The 25,490-nt window shown below is 37.2% G+C and overlaps 1 pseudogene; it reads left to right on the top strand.

Moving 5' to 3' along the window:
- Nucleotides 1-1,244: 1,244 nt before the first annotated feature.
- On the top strand, nucleotides 1,245-6,269 carry LOC127439724 (arrestin domain-containing protein 3-like; annotated as a pseudogene).
- The last annotated feature ends 19,221 nt before the right edge of the window (nucleotides 6,270-25,490 follow it).

The following is a 25,490-nucleotide window of genomic DNA, read 5'->3' as shown; positions in this document are numbered from 1 at the left end:
AAACCTTGTGATTTTGTACACTTGTTTCAGAATTACTATTCATGTCTTAAGGAGTAAAATTTTTAATGAGGATAAAAGGTACTGAGTAAGGTTTTAGCTGGCTCTTACTCGTCTCATCGGTCCCAGTACAGTAGTACCTGTGGTTTTGAACTCTATACTGACATCATCCTGGATATTGGAAGTTTGTTTATTTAAAGGAATAGTTCACCCAAAAATGAAAATTCTCCAGTCGCTCCCCAATGCGCGTTAATGAGAGGACCGAGTACACGCAGCCTTTCGCGTGACGTAAGACCATTGGCATGTTCAAATGAAAGTAAAACCAATGAAGCCTGTGAACAAGCCTCTTGTAAATAAACCGAGCTGCACTTCCAGTTGTATCGTGTCAGTTCTCACATTAACTTGCCAACGTGCTTTGTGCCGTGTACGTGGTAGGCGTTCAACGTTGCGCAGCTTATCTATTATCAGAATCATCATTCTGGACTATACTGTTTTACTGTTGACTTGGCTACGTTGTTGTCTGTAAGTATATTGTGTTTGTTGTTTTATTGTTTGGTATGCTTGTTTTGTTTACGTGTACTTTTATCTTTGAGCATTGACTGAAAGCACTAAATAAAGTAAACATGTTATTTTTGTCATTATTAATAGTAGTAACCCAGTCAATTGCATGACACAGGTTGTAATGTGCTGTCAACACGGCAGCACACATGAGGGGGCAACCGGCCTCATGTAAAATAAAACAGCTTTTATTGTGTTTCTTATATGACTGAATCTTATTTGATTGTACATCATTTTCAACATATTTCTAAAAAAATTCTATTGATTTCTTTGTGTAAAACATTTTTAGTCAGCAAAAACTTAGTGCATCTCTAAATACAAATTCTTAATGCTTTTACACCCGTTACTTGCCCACATGACCCCAATTTATATATGGTTCCTGCTATTAATTTATGGGATTTTTTTAACCTGCTTTATTGTCCGTCAGGTGAAATTCGTTAGTCTTCGCCTAACACACCTCTCTCCAACAAGTTTATATATCATTCATGTCTCAGCAATACACAGCTTGGCTTGTTTTGCACAGCACTCAACCACATCCTATACACACCACACACATACTAAAGTTGAGGCTTGAGGCAACATTGTGGTTGATTCTTTTTCCTGAATGAAGAATGTGACTGAATACTATTAAGCAAAATTTCATTCCGTCAAACGTAGATATCGGCTGCTCTGCTAACAACTGAGACAAGATGTTCATCAGCGTAAAGAACATTTCTGTAATTTACAATCCCATAAATCAGAGCAATACCTTCACCAACGGAGATTTTATATTGGGACAAGTAATTCTGGATTTTGCGAAGGACAAAATTAAAGGGAAGGCAGAAATTCTCTGGTGTGAGCAATATGGTAAAATCACCGTTGTTTACTCAGACAAGGAGAAGTATTATTCAGTGGAGAAGTTCTTTGTTCAGGGCAAAAAAAAAAAAAAAAAAAAAGCAATTTACTTTTTGCTTACAGTATGTTAGCATTGAGTTGACATATGAACTTGGTTTATTTTACTCTTTAAAATAAGGAACTGTTTGTTAACATTAGTAAATATATTCGGTATCATGAACTAATCTTTGTTCAAATTGGTTTAATCTCTATTTTATTATTATTATTTATTTATTTATTTTAGCTTACATAATTGTATCAGTGATGCTGATTTTAAAGTGACCTTGGGAGAGGCGCTATATAAATAAAACTTATTTTTCTTCATGTGAATTTATAAAAAAAAAAAAAAACAAGAAAAATTGTTTATTGTCTGTTCATGATCTTAATGTATTATTAATGTAAACATATACAACTTGTAATGTTAAAAATGTGTTAGTAGTAGCCTATATGTTAACATTAACCAAGTTAACATTAACCAAGATTAATGGATGCTATAAAAGTAGTGGTCATTGTTAGTTCATGTTACTGTAACTAATGTAGTTAACTTATGTTAACAAATACGATCTTATTGTAAAGTGTTACCACTTGATCTTTTTGGTAATTACAGTGAAATGCTGAAACATCCTTCTCGACAGCCTTGCAAGTTTATTGGTAAATGAGATGAATATTGCAAAAAAATAAATAAACTTGAGAATTAAACTGATCTTGCCTTTGATTTTTGCCTTTATAGATAGCTCAGTTGTGGCACCAGGACGTCATGTTAATCCATTTATCTTCCAGTTGCCTCAACAGTAGGTAATGTCAAGAAATTCTTAAATGGTTTCACATTAGGAAAAAGTGGGTTTTGTAAAACATATCTAAATACAAATTACTCTGCATAAAAATGACATGTTCTTTCCTAATAAAAACTTCCCACCAACCTTCAAAGGTACATATGGTAAAGATCTCTACACTTGACAGACAAAATTGTCCAGATCAATGCATGTTTCTAGCAAAGCCAGAGCTAATTTCAACTATGTACCCAGACCTGATCTGTCAAATCCTGAACTAATGGTGAGATCTCTACCTTCGGGACATTTTTGTCTTTTTTTTTTTTTTTTTAGCATTTTGGCTGTGTTAACGGCATAAATTATGCCAAAGGTGTGTATTTTTGGGGGAATTTTGATATTTCAACCTCAGTTCCTAAAATACATCTATAATACACTGTGTACACAAAATAGTTACACTCAGGACCTTCAGGACAAAAATGTCCCCATTAAAACTGCAATATTTGATCCCAGTGCCATTAAAGCACAAAATCATGAATTCTGAGCCCTGGCTTCAAAATTTAAATTTTTATATTTTGCACCAGATGGCGCCATTTTTCTCATGTTTGGCCTATAGAGCAATTACATCCTTCTTTTTTCCTATTTTCTGTTTGCAGTATTATAGAGCACTGCAGGCCAATTGAATGAAGGATGCAGCTAAAATTGTGTAAGTGTGTTGGTATGATGTCAGAGTGTGTTTTGGTATGTGTGTATTGAGACATTTGTGTGTGTGTGTGTGTGTGTGTGTGTGTGTGTGTGTGTGTGTGTGTGTGTGTGTGTGTGTGTGGATAAAACAACAGTTGTATTATGTAAACAAACTGGTATTTAAAGGGTTAAAATCCTGAAAATGAATGATTATTTGGTAGTTATGGTCAGGACTGATGTTGGTTAAAAAATCTAAGTCAGTGAAAAATAATATTAATATGTAAACATTTTATAGCAGTTTTTTTACCTGGACATTTTTGTCCTCAAAGGTACTTTTTTTTTTTTTTTTTTTTTTTTTTTAAATCTGACACTGCACAAAAAATAATAATGATTCAAAATCAATGTTATTTCTAATCATTGACATATCCCATTTTTTATTTATTTATTTATTTATTTATTTATTTATTTAAATTGTTTTCCAATCCTTTTTTAGGATTGGAAATTTTTTATTTTTTTTAAAAAACAACAGTCGCATTATATAAACAAACTGGAATTTAAAGGGTTACAATCCTGAAAATGAATGAATATTTGATCAGGACTGATGTTGCTTAAAAAATGTAACTATATAAAAATGTATATATAATATTATGGCAGTTTTTTGACATGGACATTTTGTCCTTGAAGGACCTCTGAGTAACTTTCTTTTTATTGACGCACAAGGGTTAAATCATATTTACTGTGCCTGTCTGTACAATAAATTATTTTTCAGTGCTTTGAGGCTCAGCTGTCTATTCGTCATATGTTTTGTCTTGTTTAGGCACCTCAGTATGGAACCAAAGATAAACAAATGAAACTCTTTACCACTGGGCGTGTCTCCATGAACATAAACACTGAGAAAATGGGATATTATCTAGGTAAAAATGGACCTCCTCAGCAGTGCTGCTTTTCCCTCATCTGTTTCTGGTTACTTGTGCCCCAGAGGTTGATCACTGTGAACACAACCATTTCAGTCAGGGGATCCTTATTAAGATGGTGAACAAAATGCAGATGGACTGTTTTCGAATCAGGAGTATAGATTTCGATATAGTTTTCATTTGTTTTTCACTCCATTGTGTTTCAATAATAGATGGCAGACTTTGGTGGGTGAAAGGCTTATTAATATTAAAACTTGGTGTTAATATAGTTTAGTAAGTATTTAGTAACTAGTGGATTTTACAGACCTGTGATGTCCCATTCCTTGTGGTTCATTGCAAGATTCATCTTTAATCCTTTGGCTGCATAAGACTGAGAAACAGAACCATAATGCATACTTTTTATTTATTATTTTAAATGTTGAAGGCATTAATGTTTATGCCTGTATCTCTGTAACAACATTAAATTGTAAAGTTGTAAACATCATTTGTCTTTATGGAATACAAGTGTGCAGTGGATGGGTAGGCTTTTTCTGGACTTAAGATTGACTGATGTGTACTCTATAAACAATATTGTGTAAGCACAGTTAATTACGATGAAGGAAGTCTTTTCAGAACGTATGATTCAGTGGTTAACCTTTGACAGAGGAGTTTCAGAGGAGTTACATTTCAGGATTGAAATCAACCATAACAACCCACACACCACTTGTAGATCTGGTTCTACTTGTTTTTTCTTCTTGCTTTCTTTTCATAGGCTTATTTACAGATCTTTCACTTCAGAGCTTTTATACAGTTTAGACAGTTACAGACTTGTCATTCAAAAGTTTTCTTTATGAAATTCCAATTGTGTATTTCATATGTCATATAATTAAGACTTAGCTAGTCAATCTGACAAACAGAGTTGTAGATACTTTCTTTTTTTATGCAATTCACCTACTTGAGTTTTACCATGTCTCTCTACAGGAGAGGGGTTGAAAGTTTTGGCTGATGTTCAGAACAATTCATCCCGTGCAATCAAGCCAAAATACTGTCTGTATCAAACGTAACGTTTTTTGCAAGTGGCAAGAGAAGAGTTTACACACATAAACATCTTAAAGAGGAGGGAGGACCCATCGAGCTGAACACAAAGAAAAATATCACCAAAGTGCTGACCATTCCACCTAGCCTTACCATCTCTACCCTTAACTGTAGAATCCTCATGGTTGAGTACATACTCAGGGTGAATTTTCACATCAAAAACAAACAAAACACACAGTCTTTCATCGCAACAAAGTGAATAAGTAAATGCAATATACAGTATATGTCTGTTTTAGTTTTAATTTAATCATGATAAGTTTAGATTATTTTAAATCAAGGGTTGTTCTGATTTAATGCACGCAAAAAAGACTTGAGACTCTGCTGTGTTTATCAATACAATGACCCCTACTGTGACAGTGTATGTATTTATTTTTTGTTTGCCTAGAATATATAAAAATGGCCATTGCTGAACTGATCACACTTAAAAATACATACAAATAAAGTCATGCTGCTTTTCTTAATTGGAAACTGGTACAGTTTTGTCAGATTGGTGGGCTAATGGCAAAGTTTATTTCATCAGTTTTGGCTGCCCTTGCAGATATTACAGTTCTGTTGTAATATACATTAGGATTTATATCATATTGCAAGATACTTGCTATTACACATTCCTAACAGAGTCATCTGTTGGTTAATTTGTGCACTTTGTGTTTAGGTGTACCTGGATATGCCTTATACCTCAGATCCAGAGATCAACTTCCCAGTAGTGATTCTTCCTCTTCAGGCTGACTCAGACTTAAAGGGCCCCTCAAACAATGAGTTTGGAACCAACAAGCAGGAGGCAATGCGTACCCCAGCCCACCTCCAATGGCTTCATCAGCCCCACCACCTAATGTGGCTGGTCAGTTTGGGGCCCCTGGTTGCTATGGACCTCCTCCTGGTCAGTTTGCTGCCCCTGCTTACTCTGGATCTCCTGCTCAGGTTGCTGCCCCTGCTTACTCTGGACCTCCAAGTCAAATTGCTGCAATAGGTTACCCTGGACTTCCAAGTGAGTTTGCTGCTCTCCCTGGCTACCCTGGACCTCCAGGTCAGTTTGGTACTCCAGGTCAACTTGGTCCTTCGGTTTAAAATTCCGAATAGGAATTTTCTTAATAGGAACGTAAAGTTGAGAGTCATCAGCATACAGATGGTAGTGTATGCCATGCTTATCAAAGATCTTTCCTAATGGAAGCATGTAAAGGGAGAATAAAACAGGTCCCAAGAAGGAGCCCTGAGGAACCCCACACATTAAAGGAACAACTGATGAGGAACAGTTCTCTAAACAGACTGAAACTGTTCTAACCTTGAGATATGAAGAGACCCAATCCAAGGCTAGCCCCTGAATACCAACCTGGTCTCTTAGGCGGTCAATAAGTATGTCATGATCGACCGTATCGAAAGCAGCACTAAGATCCAGCAGCAGTAGAGCAACAGGACTACCAGAATCAACACCTAATAAAATATCATTTAAAACTCTCAACAGAGCCGATTCTGTACTATGACCGGCTCTGAAACCTGACTGAAATTTATCGAGCAAATTATTGCTAGCTAAAAAATAATTTAATTGTGCAAGCACCGTCTTCTCTAATATTGCTAGTGTTTGTAGCAATATAGCCAAGCACTAAGGTTGATAGAAATTAAAACACATATTTAACCAAAGAAAGAAGTGTTGGTTTACTAGTAAAACACCATCCATCAGCTTTGTCTTGAATTTATTATTTGACCTCATATTTATCCCATCAGTACATGTTAAAATGTATAAATGTTTATTTACACATTGTGTTTTTGAAAATGGTAAAAATTAGGGGAAAAAATAGTTTATGGGGCTATAAAAGGAACACATAATGGAATTATTCATTATGGCATACAATTCTAGTTGATTATGCGAGCTATGTGCATAACAGAAAGTTGATGAAGCAACTGCAAGCAAATTCCAAGGTTGTCACCTCCATGAGATCAGTGACAGAATGACACATGACCCACTGTAGATCACTCTAGCAGTGTGAGGTCCCATGCTGCTTCAAACGCTCAATCATTATTCCTGTCACAAAGAAACCAAAAATCACAGGACTTAATGACTACAAACCTGTCGCCCTGACGTCTGTGGTCATGAAATCATTTGAGAGACTGGTGTTGGCCCACCTTAAGAACATCACTGAACCCTTTCTAGATCCCCTTCAATTTGCTTATCGAACAAACAGGTCTGTGGATGATGCAGTCAACATAGGACTGCATCATATCCTGCAACATCTGGACAGACCAGGGACAAATGCAAGGATCCTTTTTGTGGACTTCAGTTCAGCTTTCAACACCATCATCCCAGCTATACTCCAGAATAAATTACACCAACTCTCTGTTCCCATGTCTGTCTGTCAGTGGATTACCAGCTTTCTGCCGGACAGGCAGCAGCTTATGAGACGGGAAACTCACTTCTAGCACCTGTACAATCAGCATTGGTGCCCCCCAGGGATGTGTGCTCTCCCCACTACTCTTCTCCCTCTACACCAATGACTGCATTGCCAAGAACCCCTCTGTCAAGCTCCTGAAGTTTGCAGACGACACCACTGTCATCGATGACGATGAGTCTGCATACAGAAGGGAGGTTGAACAGCTGGCTATCTGGTGCAGTCAAAACAACCTTGAGCTGAACACACGCAAAATGGTGGAGATCATTGTGGACTTTAGGAGAAACACCCCAACACTGTCCCCCCTCACCATTCTAAACAGCACTGTGGCAGCAGTGGAGTCATTCAGGTTCCTGGGCACTACCATCTCACAGGACCTGAAGTGGGAGACCCACATTGACTCCATTGTGAAAAAGGCCCAGCAGAGGTTGTACTTCCTTCACCAGCTGAGGAAATTGCCTCAGGCGCTGCTGATACAGTTTTACTCAGCAGTCATTGAGTCTGTCCTCTGCACTTCAATAACTGTCTGGTTTGGTTCAGCTATGAAATCAGACATCAGAAGACTACAAAGGACAATTCGGACTGCTGAGAGGATTATTGGTTGCCCCCTGCCCGCGCCCCCCCCCCCCCCTTCAAGAACTATACACTTCCAGAGTGAGGAAAAAGGCTGGAAAAATCACTCTGGACCCCACTCATCCTGCCCACTACCTTTTTGAACTGTTGCCTTCTGGCCGACGCTTCAGAGCTCTGAGCACCAGAACCGTCAGGCACATGAACAGTTAAATTGCCCCATTGAGCAATAACTATGTGCAATACACAGTTTAGTCTTTCTTATATTTATCCAACACATCCAAACTCTTCTGCCATTTCATTCCTCTAAAAACAACAACAACAACAAAACAAAAAAAACTTTTGCACTGTACATAACAGATTTGTATTTGCACTGTACATAACAGATAACAGATTGTATTAGATTTGCACTACCCATGTATGTGTGTGTCTGTACGTATGTGTATAATTAGTTTTATTTTTTATTTTTTATTATTATCTCTGTCTTGCTGCTATTTTTGTATTGTTGTACACTGGAAGCTCCTGTCACCAAGACAAATTCCTTGTATGTGTAAGCATACTTGGCAATAAAGCTGATTCTGATTCTGATGTACAAATAAAAGCAACTTACAGTGCATTTTATCAGTTTGTGTGTTTGCTGGAAATCAAACAATGACACTGCTGATGCTATTACCACACGATCATGTTGGAACAAACACTACAATGTCTGACTACTACATCAGTAGACCAGGTCAATAATACATGTTTAAATCCATCAGCTATACAGGCATACAAATGATTAGGTAAATGGTGATGATTTATAATTTATGAATGATTAGGCAAATTGGGTAGTAGGCTATGGTGCAGAGAACCATGGTTAGAAATGGAGCCATCCTCAAATGAAAGTATCATATTTCAAAACCGCCACATACAACTCTCACTCACTCTCAGTGATGGATGACACTTTGTGTTGTCAGATGAATAATGACAATGTTGTAACCTTTGTAGACTCAAATATTTTTGCACCTGGAGCCAAATTATTCACTTTTGTGCTTCCTCGTCAGTCAGCTCAGCCTCAAACAATCTCTGTAGATTTCCATCTTAATCTAAATTAAATTCTCTTTTGAACATGAGGTCCATAAAGAAATGGTTTTACTGAGACTGGTGTGGTAGCACTTGACTAGCCTCAGAAATGCTATGTTCAACCCCCTCTTTTTTTAAACAAATATAGTCAATATTGGTGCGTTAACGTGTCTCCCCCACTTTTCAAGTCATCCTACACCCCTGTGTTGATGTATTATTAGCACTTGTCATTGGTAGCTCAGATGTCAGCAAAATTTATGAGCTGTCTATATATATATATATATATATATATATATATATATATAAACCCACACAGTTATGGTTTTACAACATACCTTATGTGTATGTTAAAGGAATAGCCCGGGTTAAATAAATTAACACAGAATATACAATAATTTTGACCAGGAGCGGACTGGCTGTCTGGAGCACCGGGCATTATCCCAGTGGGCCGCTGGGTAATTTGGGCCAGCCTGTTGATGCACATGCACCTGCCCATTTATTAGGCGATATAGTCGGCCAATCTGGGCTCCATCATGCCTGCGCAAACTCCATTACAGAGTAATTATTTAATAAACTTTGCAAGGTAAAGCCAATACAATGGCTTACATTTTGAAAAACTGAAACGATATTTCATTTGAATTTACTTACATATGGTAGCACAATTCCATATGTATGAATTAACTCTGTACCTTACATGGACCTCATTACTTGACATACAAATCACAATAATGGTGACAGCCAAAGACAACATATAAAGTATAAGATGAGCGCTGAATAATCACAAAATGACAAATAACGGCAAGTAAGAACAAATACAATAACAGCAGCTTAAATAAAATTTGTAAACATTAAAGCTATGAGCAATACATAGTCATTTGCATAATTTATTCATACTGCAGGGAGCTAAAGGCTTGTTGAATAATGCTCACACCTGATAAAAATGCAGAAAATAAGTCATGAACAATATTACTTTGTAGCTATTTGAGTCTTTGAGGTTTACTTTGTTTAAAGGATAGCAGAAACAGTGCTTGTCAAAGCATTGGGCTTTTCACTTTTTCTCAAGAATGATCTGGGGAAGGAATTAAAACACTGCAGATACAAAGACGCAACAAACTCACATAGAGGGAAAATATGAGCAATTAATCTGCAAAATATCTGCAAAGATCTGCACTTTAAGTGGTATGTTTATTTATATTTTTACATACAGTATATTTATATTTGTTTCTATTTATATATGTACATATTCTGGCCAACTTTGTTTTCATAGTTTTTTTAAAATACACATTTACACAGTTATGTGAGTAACTGGCATGACATTTTAAGCATTGTCATCAGTGTCCTGCTGTGCGACACTTTCTTCGTCTAATTATTTTAAACAACATTTTATGATCTTGTATAGCTATATATACATGTATAATATATTGTTATTATACTTGTTGTTTCCACAACCTCATATTAACTAAGACAATAGTTTATATGCACTTCTTGAAAAAAGTTGAAAGGTGATTAAGATCTTTAAAACTTTGAAGAAATGCTGACTAGTCACAGCACCTAACATACACACTTTCCCTTGTACATTTGAACCTGACATCTGTATGTTGGGAAAAAAGTTTTTGGACATGTTATATGTCTGAGCTATAAAGTGCTTATTTGAGTGCTTTCTCTAAAAAATCCACTCATCACATTTACTGTGGTTTTATATGTTTTAAAGTTAAGGCAATTTTTGCACTGTGGGGCCCGTTGTCATAACTAGCAGTCAATAGGAATCTCTTTTTTTTTAACACAGAAAATTGAAACTGAGCCAGAAAATGAAATCAATGAGCCGGTGTGTTATGGTGTGGTGTGTTACGGGCCGGGTTTGGTGGGCCGCTCTGGGCCATAAAGTCTAGGGCCACTTTTTAGTCCCAGTCTGCCACTGATTTTGACTCATCTCTCTTACAATGTAAGTCAATTAAACAAACATACTATGCTGCTAAAGATGCTTTTGATAGAGATAACACTGAATGTTTGTCATGGAAATTGCCTTTTTATTGTTTTAAATCACTATGACTATAGGAAATGTATTTGATCATTTTGCATATTTTAAATAAAGCTCATTTCTAAAGTAGGCTACATTCTCTTTTAGTTTTACGACTGAAGTAACGTGTTTGAATGAATGCAGCACAAAGAGGCATGGCTCCCTCTGCAGGGGCATAAATGCAAACACAACAACATGGTGTTACTCCCAAGATGAATCATGAACTTCACTGAAGAAGTGGTTGCCTGTAAAAAATCATAAATTAAACTGCCAGTTCCCACCAACATAAGTGTTTGGACCAAGCACTGGATAGAACAGCTATTTTGCCATGGTTTCTCCCACCTCACTGCAAGACTTAATTGAGAATTAGAAGTCATTTTTAACTTTTAATAAAATAAAATAAACATTTTGAAACCAATTGTTCCATTTAAATTAACAGTGTTTCATAATTTCATAACTGAGTAGTGAGATTATGTAGTGTTTATGTAGATTTGAAATAAATTTGAATAAAATCTAGAGTTACATATAAGGCATTTTGCTTGTTTCAGAGCTGTTCACATGATGTCACTGGGCTTTGAAATGTTACTGACTATTCCCAACCCTAACTGTATCGTTTTTCTTTAATAATGTGATCAGTGTGTGTGGTTCATTTGCTATCTCACTATGTAATGATTTTCACAGGATCACACATCATGTTTGCATTTTATTTTCATCATTTTATTTTCAACGTTGGGATTTTTACAAATTATTATTATTATTATTTTTTATCACTAGTGGCATTGTTTGCTCATGCGCATATAAACTTTTTATGACATTTAAATAAGGCACTAAGTGCAAATAGCCACTCCGTTTAAAAAGTTCACTGCTATCTTATGTAAATAAGTGTTACCTGGCTCTTTAGTTCGAATTTAATTTGAAACTTACCAGTTAATCATTGTTATTATTGTTTTACTTCTAGATTGCTTAGTGCTAGACTCCTGTACTCCTGTACCTGTACACAAATATTGGCAACAAATACTGTATACTGCATATTGCTTGCAAATATTTAATTCACAACTGTAAACTTTGTGTCAATAAACAGAAGGCTCTAGTGGTCTGATACAACATTGCATTTTTTTTATTTTTTTTTCCATTAAAACCTGAAAATAATTAAATAAGTTTTAGGATTTTGAAAATGCAAAAAAAAAATAAAAAAAAAATAAAAAAAAAAAAACAAACAAAAAAAAAAACAATTACTTGGTGTATATACTGTAGATTCTGCACCATTTCTAGGCCACTTATCAACAATGGCCATGCTGCCTCCTTTGCTTACACTGAAGCACACAAGATGCTCTTTGGAACATTCTCAGATAATGTTGGATGACATGGATCATCAGGTTTTGCACAAACTTGTAGTGTCCATGCCAGCACAAGCACATGCTGTCATTAAAGAAAAAGAGGGACAGACCAATACAAACTCTTGTAGCTAATTGTTGGATTAAAAAACAAGCACAAAACCCTGCAGTTGCTTCTGCTGCTGTCCCTCTTCACATTTGAACGTCGACTGTAGCTCAAGGGGTGTGGTTTGAGCTATCTCCCAGCAGACAAGTACCCATGACAACTATTTGAGCTTGCTGGCAACTCACTGTCTTCACATGTTGGGGTTGCCATGGCAACTCCCCACGGGACTCCCCCTAAATCGACAGGAGGGGCGTCCAGTTGACTAACTCGCTCTTCGTCAGAGAGCTGGAGGGAAAAGTACTGCTGTAGATCTGAGAGAAACCGAAACCTCAGGAGGAACATACATAGAGGCCTAACACTGTGATTCACAAAAACAAGCTGAGGGAACAACCAAACAACAGCACTTCAATATTCTAAGCTGGTGAACAAGCTTGCTGATATATGTTGTATTAATAATAATTACAAGTAATTTTAGATGTCTCACTATAATGTGTTACAAAAATGAAAGGGGGGGGAAAACATTAGGTTTATTCAGTTCACTACACAAACACACACACACACACACAAAAGGACCTGACTGCGCTCAAGACACTAAAAATGTCAATATTACTCCTAAATATTTCACCAAATACATAAATACGCAGAAAAAAATAAACCTTAAGAATGTGTGTAGGCCTACCCTTTTGGTTAACAAAGAGCTATATGATAAATCCAACCATGAAAGTATATTGGTACCAGGTGTATATAAACAAGAGCTTTGGACTGAGCTTTTTAGTGTAATCTTCATACCCTACTTAAAGATGTCTCAACATCAATTGCACTTAGATTAAGACTCAAGGCTACTTTTCAGAAGAATTTTCATTTTTTATTTTTTTTGTGACAGGTTAAGTGCCATCAAAATGCAACAAAATGCAAGCCATTTAAATGCTTCAAATGAGGAAAATTTTTTTTTTTTTAAATCCTTCTGAAAAGTAAAAGGCAAAACATTAAACAAATTAGTTAAAATCATTTTGTGGGAATTTGCTTTTTGATTTTGTGGTACAATAAACCAATCTGAAATTAAGAAGCCTCTCTCCTTCACATATTTATTTAGTAAAAGCATAAGAACTTCTCAGAAAACATGCCATTTCAGGTGCCAATGTTTGTGTTGAAAAGTTTTATTCATCCCAAAAAATGCATTTTTATTTATCATCATATAAAAAGTGACAAGGCCTTTTGTTGGTAATATGAAAGTCAATTAGATAAAACATTCTATGCTAATGCAAATGTATAATTGTAGAATTCTTCCAAATCGTGCATTACTATGACAACTATTACTATAATACAATTACTAATCAAATCTGACTACTATGATTGGTAGAGCACTTGCAGTGTTTGCCTTTGGATTAGAAATCCACTGTTTTTAACATTTTTGATGCTGCATAAACAAACAAACAAAATGTGGAAATTCTTTTAAAAAAATGCTTATTTGTGGAATTCACTGAAGCACCCTCCTCTGCATAGATGCACATTGCAGATCTTACAGCCAAAAACACTCTCGTGTCTCAGGCCTTTGTTTGTGCAGTTCCGACAGCGACGTGAGCGTTCCGACATGCGCTCAAGGCGGTGCCCATACTCCAGGGGCGAATCTGCATGGCGTTTACGGGCGGCTCGTTCCATTGCCCTTGCCCCCTGATAGTCACCAATCAGCTGCTGTGCCAAGCGAATACGGAAATGACGCTGAGTAAACTGTTTCCCATTAAAGCCTGCTGGTGGCGAACCTCCTCGACTCTCACGCAAAACCACATAGGCATTGACGATGCAGAGGTTAATGTAAAACCACAAGAAGTAGCGCCACCACTTTTTGCACGGCCTCCCAACGTGGTAGCACTCCCTTAGCTGGTCGCATAGGTCAACACCCCTCATGTTCTCCTGATATAAAAGCAGAGGGAGCGGACGTGTTATTGCAAGCCCTGCCATACCAGTGCAATCCCCATCGCTTGCATCTCCTTCCTGCTTGCCTGGCCCGATGCCCACAATGCCAGGTGCAGAGTTAGATGATAGGCAGCTAACAACTTTGGCATCCCTTGTGACCGTGGCCACTATGTTGCCGCGCTGACACTGATAGAACTCGCCCGGTGCGAGTTTTCCAACACTGCGAGGTTTGAGGGCATCAGGGTATCCATGGCGACACGGGTTGGTGGGGCCACAGGCGTAGAGCCCTTGATGCAGTAGATGCTGCATCAGGGGCACCGATGTAAAGAAGCTGTCCATGAAAAGATGGTGGTGTCTACCCTCAAGCCCCCTCACCAGTGACGTCACTACCTTGTGACCCACCGCAGCAGCTGCCAGATCGCCGCTAGGCTTCCCAACATAAATACGAGTGCGGTGGCAGTAGCCTGAGCGAGAGTCACAAAGCATCCACACCTTAAGGCCCTTACGCAAAGGCTTAGAAGGCATGTACTGAGTTGGGGAAAAGCGGCCCTTCGTGACAATGGCACACTCATCAATAGTCAAACAACGGTTGGGTAGATAGGCGTCCCAAATGGTATTTCCAACCATATCCAGCAAAGGCCGAATTTTGTAAAGTCCATCGTAGCCCAGCTCACCTTTGGACGGCTCGGACTTGCGGTCACATATGTGCAGATGTTGGTTGAGTTTTTCGAAACGCCGGGCAGTCATTGTTTTTTTAAATCCAGCATTCCCTATGAAAATGTCACTTGCCCAGTACATTCCGCAATCTGGGAGTTGATTGATACCCATTAGAATGTTAAGACCGACATATGCCTTCATTTCTCTAATGTCAGTTGGGTGCCAGTGGGTGTCGGATCTTCCTCTTCTCCTTTGCCGAAAGAGGGCGTAGTTGTTTGTTTGTTCTACCATGTGTTCAAACAATGAATCTGGGAAGAGCAACCGGAAATAGTCTAAAGTGTCGGCATCATCCCCTAGCGAGTGCTGAGGGCCACTGTCAGCGGTGAATGGCTCAATTGAAATTACCTGGTCAGGCTCTCCCCAGAAATCCAGAGAGGTGCAGTCATCATCTATAGCATCATACGTTCTGAATAAATCCGAGTGTTCCTCCTCTTCTAAATCGGAAAAATCGATATCCGAATCGGTTGAAGAGGTTTCAGAGCAATTATTGGAAGTCGCATAATAGGAGTCCTCTTCGTACTCTTCGTGCGTGATCCCGTTTCCAGTGACTAAAATAATATTGCAGCCGCCTCCCGCGATGTAGCTGGCGGAGTCCGCAGTCTCTTCTTCTGCTGCCGCTGTGATCTCCAGCTCAGACTCCCCCTTGTTCTCCTGCAGTTCTTCGTCGTCGTCCGATTCGGACTTTCTGAAGGGAATCTCGAACCACTTCACATCAACGGGGAGATTTAAGGGACAGTCCTCGCTGTCGGATACCGCGTTCGTTTCTGTGTCAGTGCTAGTTTCCAAAATAGTAAAAAGCTCTCCTCTTTTTCTTGCCGCCATGACGGGGTATTGAACTGCCCCTGCATGAGTCCTTTATTTATTTTAGCGGGGCAAATGTTCGTCAAAACTAATCGCACATTCCAAATCGGCTGTAATGTTCTCGCGCGTGCCTCCGGGGAACTCATTGGTCTCTGAATCACGCTGTTTTGAAGGATAGTTTCTCATGGTTTCCGCTCCCGCGTTGGTACGCTTTGTAGCGCACTGTGGCTGCAGACGTCAGAAGCTGCTTGCATGTCCTGCTTTGTAAGGGCGTTTTGCGACTGCAGCTGGTGGGGTTGCTGCTAGTTCGATAGGCTGGCAGATGGTCGCTTGCTGTTGTAATGCCCTTTGGCACATGCCACTTTCGGTGCGTGGCCAGGCGCCCCAAGAAACGGCAGATACAACGTTAGGGATATATATATATATATATATATATATATACTGCAAAATAATAATAACGAGTCATTAACGTTTGTATTTCTCGAAAAGTTATAGTGGTGTCATATCTGTTAATTTTGAGGTGGGAAATTGCAACGAAGATTTTCTTATTTTGATGCATTGAGACACACCGACAATTCAAGATTTAAAGAGCCGATAAAGCGCCAGTTTTTAAATTGAGAATGATAGTGACAAGTGTTCTGACGTTGCACCTTGCTATAGCCTGCCCTATCACAGTACATCCGTTTGTTTGTTTTTCCACGCCAAGGTGTATGCTAGCTGAACAGATGAATAATTACAATGATACAACTGCTTTGGTCATATAACGGGTTTTTCTCAGCGCATTTTTATGAAAGGTGGATCACACCTGCACATTCCATCTCGAGCTGTATCAGCATTATGAGGAAGTTTCATTATTTTAAACTAACTATATTAGATACACTAATACTGTATATTAAACACATTTTTTATTTAGCTAAAGATTACCCAATTAAATTTGATGGAATTTTATGAAATTGAAATCCATACATCTTTTGTGTGTGTGTGTGTGTGTGTGTGTGTGTGTGTGTGTACTTGGTTGTGTTTTATTATAACAAAAGTGCTCTTTGAAGAATAATGAACTCAAACGACATCTGCTGAGTATATGAACCATGATTAACATAACCTAACAAAGTACGTACCCATGCTTGAAACTGCCCATAATTTAACACATTGATTGATTTATTTAATTTTATTTGTGCATGTGAAACACTATATCTCTTTACATTTTAATTATACTCAAATAAAGCAAGCACCCACTTTGAGCTTTAATATTAGCAAAATAGACTACATGGAATTGCTCTTTTGAAACTAGAAAGCGACAGAAACAAAACTGTAACTGAACAGAAAAAAAAAAAAAAAAAAAAAAACAGCATTTCCAAGAGCACTCAGTTGCTGCAGCCCCAAAGAGACTCTATTGGTGGGTTGGAGAGACATTGACAAATAGGGACACAGAGTAGCCTACATGAAAGAGTGTGGAGACAGTAATGGAGGAGAGATGAAAGGGAGAGTTAGTAGCCTACAGACTGAGATCAATTATATGTTGCATTGGTCTTACAAACCTCTTAATTTCATCATCGATGTTGTTGCCGTAGTATATGATATTTACCTTTATTTAAATTCAGCGTCCCTTCTATCCATATTATAATTTCCATAATCAGTAGGCTACCTTAGTCAGCTTATTCTCTGTTGCTGACATAAGAGCAAACGGATGGACAAATGGATGAAGGCCTAGTTACTTTATTATAATATAATTCCCTTAGAATCTCTAACTTGAAAATGTAGCTCATTAAATTGAATTATTCAAGAGAATAATAAAGCACTACTGCCTTTTAAATTATTATATTAATGCAGCACGGATCTCTGAACTAACATTAACCAGACACATGCCCCCTGTTGTGCAGACCCACAAAAAATGCCAGCTCTGCATTGGATGGTGCATGCTCTGGTCTGGCTTAGCTGGTGTGCCCGTGTGGAATGTCTTCCCTTAAGAGAAATTAGATACCCGCAATTCAACCAGATGGAATCAAAATAAGCTAATGAAAGACATGCAAATGAAGTAAGATGAACATCTTATTTCCAAATCAAATGGTAAAAGGAATATAGTGACATACTATAAATTATCTATTGGGTTTTGGTGCTCTTTTTGTGGCCAATTCTTATTTCCTTGTGACGTAAGCATGGCTACTGGTTCAAAAATAGGAGTAAACACCCCTGAGATTCAGGCAGGCTCTGCCAGAGGGATCCCTTACATTTAATTGCATCAGTGTTACTTCATTATCTATTTCATGTTCCAGCTGAGGTCTCTACACAGCTGAGGAATTTAGCAAACAGCCAACCCTTAAAATCTAGCTATCGTAACTCCAGTGCTGAGCAACAATGTGCATGCGAACATTGGATCTTTTTGGCAGACTAATTTACCTTTCATGGCCTTAAGGATGAATGAGATATTCTGAGATCATGTTTGTAATCTGATACACAACAGTGCTTTCAAAGTACTTCAAAAGTTTTATTTGACAAAAGGTTTCTTTGACTATACCCACAATAAAGAGAGAATGGCATGGGAAAACACCATTTAGATTTTTATGCCGACCTAAACATGCCATCATCAATGACCACTAGAGAGAGCTACAGTTCAACCTATTTATACAAAAGAGCCATCGTCTCAGGTTATTCCAGAAGATGAGTGTTGGCTCTTGTTCTATATTACATTCTGTTTGCACTTCTTACAACTACTAGGTCACAGAATTAAACAGGACTAATATTTAGCTTTAACTTATAAATAATACATTTTGTGAAAAAAGAAAGCCCTTTGCTTTATACTACCAGATTTGCTTCCTCAAAACAGTTTGAAGATGTTTGATGAGTTTGATGAGAACTGCTCTCAGATACCCCTACACACACCCTGGGAGGTAAAGGCCATCAAGCCATCTTTGCTCTTTTGTGGTCATAACACATGTTTCCACTTAGTGATGAATTGTGTTAGTAATGGTTTTGGATCAAGTCTGAAGTAAGCTCTTTTTATTCCAACAGACAATCAGATCCAACAGTAACTGATCTTGACCATAGAGAAACACTCTTTTTCGGCCACTTTGATTTCTTTTGATATTCTGAGAAGGCCATTTCAAAGGCACTGGTTTCTGGCCCAAACCGTTGCATAAGCGGACAGTCTATATGAGTTGTAGTTTACATAAGCAGAAGGCCTACTAGATTATCCATTTCAAAATAAAATGTGAATATAAAGCCTTGTATGTTCTGTGATTTAAACAGATGCTGTGATGTACACAGAGTGTATCGGCATGTGATCGTGATGAATCTGGATCTGGGCTTTAAATAAGCATCTCGTCCCTCCCTAACTAAACACATCATTCAGGGAGTTTGCATCTCACCATCACACAGCTCTTTTATGACTGAAAATGCAAACAAAGACTAATGACAGGAAAGCTGTGTAGAGATTACTGGCAATTAAAATGCTATTAAATATAATCTAGTTTTTGGATTGCCTCGTGTATCCTTGGCTTTAACTCCAATCTCTCATGTTGTTTGTATTGCACAACAATTGAACAGTAATGGAATACCATGGACCATGTTGAATGTAGAAGTATAATACAGTATTATATTATTATTATTATTATTAATTATTATTAATTTTTTTTACTTTAAAGATGAAATATGACACAGCATCAACTAAAGATGCAATGAACAGAATTATACAAACACATTTGTTTGTCATTTAAATGTTAAATCATTATGCAGTGTCATACAATACACCAGTGCTGATATTAAATGTTATATATACAAAAAGAATGAAAGAAGGACTTTTGAAAAAAGTAATTGTAAATGACAACAATTGTGTTTACACTGAGATTTATCCAGATTTACTAATTTGTTATGTTTCGTTACACTTTTTGCCACATAATTTTAATTTCTAAAAGAGTTTAGTGTTTGCTTGCAAATAGATGTGCCATAAAGCATGCAGCCTATTTCTGATAGAGTTTTTTTTTGTAATACTCCAATCTTATAGCCCTATCCACACCACTTCTGATTCATTATGGATTATTATCATGGAAATCCCAACAGATGTGTGTGTGTAAGTAAACCTTAGTCTAATCCAGTCAATCTCTTTTGTAGCAGCCCTTTGAGTGAATCCCAGGTTTCTTCATTTAATCATGAATAATCCAGACTTGATTTTTTTTCTCAGGCTGCCGTCATACTGTGGTGTAGCGATAAAGTGGCGCTTTCACACAGTTTGTGTGCTTTAATCTTCAGATAACCTACTGAAAACATTCACAGACACAAGTTTCAGAAAGTGAGCAAGACAAAAGAAGTGATTGGCTAAAATTTATGGGAAAAATTTAAATGTTCTAAGAATTGTTTTTGCACAAGCCTTTCCTTGTAATAAATGATCAAGGCTTAGAGAAGTTTTCACAGATGCACAATGATGTAAATGCGGCCATGTTTGGATGACAGAGTGTTGGATGACAACAATTTGTCATTTTAAAGAGCATGAGAAATTTGGACTCCTTGACATGTCAATAGGGGAGAACAGAAATAATACCATAGTGTTTTGAAACAACTACTCCCCCCCAAGTTTATTTACGCTGTCTGACATTTTATTTACTTGTATTACCACATATTGCAAATGAACAGCATTATTGGAATAAAATGTGTTTGTGACCATCCTGAAATTAAAGTTATTACAGTATATTGCCTTAAATTTATGCTGTCTGTCATGATTGATGAACAGTCACAGATATTTCCTTACAGTGACACAATAGGTACATTGTTGTACACTGACTAGAAATACATAAAAGTTTTTTATATAGTCAAACCGATTATTTGCCGGTTTTATAATGAAATGACATCAGACCAATTCTTGACACAATTAGCAGGAGAATGGCATCCAGACTGATCAGTTTACCAAAAATGGATGCAATTTATCACCTCAAATATAAATGTGTGGCACATAAGAAAATGCCTGTCTGAAAAAGCTAGAAAAAAAAGATTTGTATCCTCCACATTATGCATCAATCAGGGGTTATTTCGGTTGTGGTTAAATTCAGTATTTTAGTCATAATATAAGTCTTTAAACCAAAAACTTTTTGCCTTTATTTAGTGCTCCTTGAGATCACTTGATTTCTTTTGGTGTGAGCATTAATGTAATATTTAAGATTTAATATAAGACTGATCCAAAAAATTACTACCAAAACAGAGTTAGTTTGTAGCTGTCAGCTAGTTTTTGTCTACTAATTTCTGTTTCTCTGCAATTTATGGCTCATACAACTGATTATTATAAATGATTGGTGAATTGTAATCTTCTGGATAAGGCATAATTTTTAATACACTTCATAAAATCTGTATTAAATGCAAACTCAATAATGTTTCAATAGCAAAATCTTGCTGTGTTCGGTAATCCCACTTTCCACTCATGAATCAATCATTACGTATGACTATGTTTCAGTTTACGCACTTGTGTCCCCAGAGTTGATACAAATATTTGGAATTCAAAACCGCAAAACAGCTGTGTTATGTTTGTTAAAATAAGAATTGTAGCCTGAAAAGTATATAGGCTGTACTCCTATCATCCCCACATTCACCCAAATGATGGTACATAGATTCAGAGGATACAATTTCCCTTAATAGCCAAAACCAACGTGGTCTCATGACAAGTCTCAATAATATTACAAGATGGCAAAATCATGCAACATGTTTGATAGAAAAATAAACAAACCAATGAACAATTTTTTAAAGTCTTTTAAAAACCTTACCAAACTAAAATAATAACCAAGACTGTATTAGGAAAATCACTGTTGTTTATCACAAAAGAAATAGAAACATCTGGGTTTTGAAGTTTAACCCCTAACCTCTTTCTTGTTGGATAGGAGTCTAGCTAAAATTTGCCTGTGTTATATTGATTTGAAATTCTCTTTGTTGATTGGTTGGTCTAAAAGTTGCACTTCTTTTTGTACGAGCCAAGTTGTACGATGTCTCACAATTCATACTAGACTATATCTAGTACGATTTCGCCATCTCGTACAAATAAGAGTTCTCATGAGACTATGTTTGCCAAAACCCAACATTGTTAAATTATCAACAGAATTACATTAGATGTAAAATAATAGATAATCTTTTTGTCAGTGTGCTTTATTTTAATTAATTATATATTTATTAAGTGGAAGTCATTATCCCACTGCTGAAATATGAAATGACTGACAGCATGTTATGACTGGAGATCAGTTGTTACTCTCTCCACCAATTATTTTCTATTTACTTCCCATGAAACTGTCCAAATTCTGATTGTTATTTAGCAGACATTTTCTTTTTCTTCTGTTAAGCAACTCCCAGTTCAAATTAATACTGGAAGACATCCTGAAGTTAATTGCACGATGGTAGTAATAAAACTACGCAACTCTCCTGTTAATGGAACTTCCCTTCTGAGCTTCAAACCAAAGTCCTCTATATTACCAGCCCAAGTCTTTGACCACTATGCTGTCTGTGAGTTCGAAATTTTAGAGTACTCCAGTTCAAACAAATAAGGCTGGGCATAGTAATGCATCCATCTTCCACTTCAAACTCTTCAGACATGCTTTGTAAGTTCTGTTGTCTGGTTTGTGTGCAACTATGTTGCGTTCTGTTGTTCATTTCGCTATGGAGGACCTTTTTTAGATAAACAAAACAAGTTTTCACTTGAACACCTTATCTCGCGAGCGGTGGCAGTATATTCTGTTGCTCTCGTGAACTCTCATGACAGTGCACAGGAGAGCAATGGCTGGTGAAGATTTTCACTAAATAATACATTAGTATTTGGTTTGTTTCTCACGAAACCTTGTCATATGCCTTCAGAACAAGGCAGGAGTCGCATGCAATAATTTATTAGACTTTTGAATGATACTTTGGCATTCTTTTTGAAGCTTGAAGAAATGGTCACGTAAACTGCCATTGTATGACCTCACTGAGCACAAGATTTTTTCAAAATTTCTCACTTTGTGTTAAGAAAAAGAAAGAAAGTCATATGGGTTTATAACCACACAGGGTTGAGTAAATATTCACTGAATTAAATTGTTTTGGGTAAACTATCTCTTTAAAAGAGATAAAATACTGAGATACAAAACTGTTTTTGTCATTTGTTGTGTGGTGTGAGGGCCCTGTTCCCTATAATTAACAATGACTTTAGTAGAAAAAGCTTGCAATGAGGCTGGAGAGTGGTACAGATTTATTGAGACTTAAGTCTTTGGCATTGTAAATTCCTGTGCTGCCAGATATTGTCCACAATGGTGGAAATCTAACAAGAGAAATTAAATTAAATTAAAATCAATTTTTTTTTTTTTTTTTTAAATCATTGCTATGTAAATGGTTACTTTTAATTCAATGCAACTATAGGAGCAAAGTCGAAATTCACTTTCCTTGATCCTATGGTGCAAGAGAACAGGATTGTACGTGTTAAACACGCTAGGCCAGAAGTCCATGAACACATCCAAGTTTAATTGACACAAGCACAAAAATACAAAAAACAAAAGAAAAGGCTTTACATCACTGAAGTATGTATTCGTATACTCCTTACTACAATTACAGTTTATAGAAGGTATCCTTCTAGCCTATCAAAATTACCTTTTTGCGTGCTTTACACAGTAAAATAACCGTTTCTCTTTCCATCCTGCTTGCACACATTTAACCTATTGGAAGACACTGGAAATTTTCCATCCAGCAGGTGTGGTCAGCCAAAACTGAAACCAAAATACACATATAGCCATAAAATAAGAATGCCTGCATTACATAACAAAGAAACAAATGAAGTTACACTATAAACCCATAATACTTAAAAGCAAAGAAAATAAAAAACATGCAAATAATATTAATATACATAAATTACACAAATTATTGATTTGGCTCTTATACACCAGCCCCTAATTGTCTTTGATTTCACAAAACAATTACAAACACACTCTTAAACTAAAGAGCCAAACCAATTTGAAATGTTAAACATAATACAATTTATTAAGTAATCCCTTATTGCTTTACTCATCACATTTGAGAAAATGAGACTATAAATCTGCTTCTAAAAGCAAACAAAGTTTAGTAACAGGCCTTAAAAGAACATTTATACTCGTTTTCACTTGAGCTTGTCTCACAAGACCCTTGTTGTCCGCAAACACCTGCAAAACTCTGCCCATTACCCAAGAGTTTCGTGGTGCTGAGTTATCAGCAAACAACACAATGTCCCCAGGCTTGAGATTTTTCATTAAACCTTACCACTTTTGTCTTTCTTGCAGATCTGGCAAGTACTCTTTCACCTAGCGCCTCCAAAACAGATCAGCCATATACTGAACTTGGCACCACCTACGCTTAGAGTACAGATCCTCTTTGTCAAAAACTCCAGGTGCCAACAATGGCTTGCCTTTCAGTAACAACAAATGATTAGGAGTAAGAGCCTCCAGATCATTTGGGCCACTTGACACCCTAGTGATGGGACGGCTGTTAATGATCGCCTCCACCTCACATAAGAGAGTTTGCAAACCTTCCTCATCCAGTGATTGCTGCTTTACAAGAGAATTGAGAACCTTTCTGATAGTACATATCTGCCGTTCCCAAATTCCTCCAAAGTGAGACACTCCGGAGGATTGAAAATCACTTTGATGCCCTTTGAAAGCAATGTGTTCTGAATCTTGTCCTTGTCTAACCCCTGTATAGCCTCACGTAACTCCCTATCTGCCCCAACACAATTCGTACCATTGTCAGACCTGATTGACTGAACTTGACCCCGTCTTGCAGTTAATCTGCGCAGAGCATGAATACATGAATCTGTGTCCAGGGAGCTCGCCACTTCAATATGAATAGCTCTTAATGTAAGGCAAGGAAAATCACCCCATATCTTTTAATCAAAGTTCTTCCTCTTTTGATTTAGAATGGGTGGAAATAATCAATGCCTACATTTGTGAATGGGGGTTCATGTGGCAGAAGTCTGTCAGGAGGGAGGTCTGCCATAAACTGTTTGTTTGTACTGCCATGTAAGCGCTTACAACTTACACACTGAGACAAAATCTTTGTCACTTGCGCTCTAGGAATCCAATACTTTTGCCACAATCTTGACAACATATGGTTACGGCCGCTATGACCTAGTTCAGCATGGATAGATCTTAAGATCAGGTTCGAAACATGATGATCTTTTGCCAAAATAGCAGGGTGCTTGGATTCTTCCGGCATAGCTGATCTGCTTAGCCTGCCACCCACTCTCAAGATCTGGTCCTGTAAAACTGAAGACAGCTTATAAAGAGCACTATTGCACTTTACAACTTTTCCTTGTTGGAGGATTTTAACCTCCTCAGGAAACATGACTGACTGACTGTAAAGGATAATTTGTTTTCCGCCTCCTCAATGTCACTGACCGATAATGTAATCTCTGGCAAAGAAGCTTTGAAATTCTTCATACTCTTTTCAACGTCAGAGATTGCCATTGTGTTTTGTCCCACACAGTGAGTCAGCTCTTTCCTTTTCTCCATCAGTAACTTGCGTATGCTCTTAAACTTAAAAAGCCATGCTACAGCTTTTCTCATCCCATACCAGTCTGAGTAGTGCAAAACAAAATGAGAAGTATAATTAAACCCTTCAACACACAAGGAGTTGACTGAGGTTTCCCTAACCTCTGGATCAACGACAGACATCTTGAAAGTGTTAACTAGTATTTCTGGCCACTCTATTTCTGGATCTGCCAAAAAAGATGGACCATGACATTGATTTAAGAAAAGCA

Source organism: Myxocyprinus asiaticus, chromosome 4, assembly GCF_019703515.2.
Source record: "Myxocyprinus asiaticus isolate MX2 ecotype Aquarium Trade chromosome 4, UBuf_Myxa_2, whole genome shotgun sequence".
Classification (NCBI taxonomy): Eukaryota; Metazoa; Chordata; class Actinopteri; order Cypriniformes; family Catostomidae; genus Myxocyprinus; species Myxocyprinus asiaticus.
The sequence above is the reverse complement of the archived record's forward strand: the minus strand, read 5'-3'. Positions and strand labels throughout refer to the sequence as shown.